Here is a 2,032-nt window from a genome sequence, read left to right on the forward strand (position 1 = left end):
GATCACCTCCTCCAAGAAGCCTTCCCCAGCTTCCAGGCAAAACATGTCCCTGTGCCATGTCTATCTTCTGTCTGCTAGTGTCTCACAACTCAGTCTCCCTTCTAGGCCCTAGGTTTATTCCTTCAGGCAGGAGCCCAGCCTGATGTTTCTTCAGAGCCTCAGCTCCAGAGAACAGTTGACTTAGTAACTGAGCAACAGGGGTGAACCTGGAGTTCCCACCATCTGACTCACTAGGCTGTCACCGATGGGCCTGAATTCTGTATCAGAGTTCCTTCCATACTTTACCTGTTCTGCAAGTATCATTCTCCTGTTCATTATCAGAGGAAATACAGAGGCAGGTACAGTGTAAACAGTCAAGAGTCCCAGGGCTCTGTAGTAACATGATTGGGTCCTTGACTTGTGGCCCCCTGGTTCACTGCCTTCTCCAGCTTGGGCACATAGACTGAGGGAGATCCAGAGGCTGTGTCTCCTTCTCTTCCAGAAGCTCCAAGTTGGGTAGCCTCTAATGAGCCAAAAAGTCCCTCAGCATCCCACAGAAACCTGGAACTCAGAATTGGGCTTCCGTGGTAATTGGTGCTGGCAGAGACCCCTATGGGAGCTCAAGTGGAGAGGACAAGTGGGGCTGGGGAGTGGTGACCTGACCAAAGTACTTGGGTGGAGCATCGTGGAGATGACAGTAGTGTGCCCTCCTAGACCACTGAGGGGACTCCTTGACTTAAAATGCATGAGGAGCACTCTGCATCAGGGTGCCTGTCTCTGCCAAGATATGACACTCACAATGGCAGGGCTGGGACAAAGCAGCAGTCTGTCTACTGTACTCTGTTTCTGCCTCAGTCTGGCCTCTTGCTCACTTTCTAGGAATTCTTCCTGGATGACCTACTCATCAACATTATGGTCCACTGGATGACAGGGGCCATAATCTATCTCCTCCATGGGCTACTACAAAGAGAACCTAAACCAAGGTCTGATAAACTAGAGCATTAGTGGGAAGTCTGGCCAGGAGCAAAGGGGCAGCTGGACCTGTAACTCAGGCAGAGGAGGGAGGGAATCTGAGGTTTTCCAGGTCTCCGGGGAGACCCTGGGAGTAAGGCAGCCAATGTGGGCACTATAGGCTAGCCCAGGTTCTTGCCAGAAAAGGAACTTTCAATTAAGACATGAATGGGAGGCTATGGAAGCCCTTGCCTGCCCCTTTCTGAATGGCTGCATGTGATCCTTAGATCTCTCCACTGATCCTGGTCCTGGATGAAGGTTTCTGTACCCATTGGCTTCATTTCCCCTGTGAGTTACTTCCCCTTCCTTAGAGGTGAATGAGTTCTTCTCCTACTCCTACATAGCCTGCAGGGGCCATCTCCCTGCCCAGGAGAAGGCTGAGCTGCTGTCCCAGGCCATCCACAAGCTTTTGACGCTGGCGGAGAGATCGCAACTGGTGAGATGGACCATGGCCTCCCCAGCCACCACTCCCTTTCGCCTGCTCTTAGAGCCACTGCCTCTAAGCCCCAACTCTAAGCTCCAGGAGCCAAGGCTGGACCCACATTCACCCCAGGCCCTTGCAAAGCCACATGCTTGGATGGAAAGTGAGTCACTTCTCAGAGCCACTAGAACAAAATGACAAAGAACACCCTGAACCACCCACATGGGGTTTCCCTTCCAGGGGACAGTTGTTTTTGCTGGGGTCCTGCCAGGCTAGGGGAGCCCAAGGGGAAGTGGTACAAATGTCACCATCCTTGCCTACCTTGGAGCAGCTGCAGCTGGAACACTGGAGGGAGCTAGGGTCATGCTTGTGGGGCACAAGGCACTGCCATGCAGGGACATGCAGTCTGGGTGGACCACAGGGCCATGAAAAGGCACTATCCCCTTCTTCCCCAGAACAAGCCCTGAAGGCTGCAGAGAGGAGCCTTATGGACTGAAGTTCAGAGCTTTGTGGGAGACAGAGTTCAAGGATGGAAGAGACTGTCTTCCTTCCTAGCAGGCCTGACCCTAACCCTAACGCTAACCCTAACCCACCAGTTATGGGAACCTCACATGCTTGCCC

The sequence above is a fragment of the Cavia porcellus genome, unplaced genomic scaffold, assembly GCF_034190915.1.
Source record: "Cavia porcellus strain 051 isolate PalLab524CR breed Dunkin Hartley unplaced genomic scaffold, mCavPor4.1 scaffold_26, whole genome shotgun sequence".
Taxonomy (NCBI): Eukaryota; Metazoa; Chordata; class Mammalia; order Rodentia; family Caviidae; genus Cavia; species Cavia porcellus.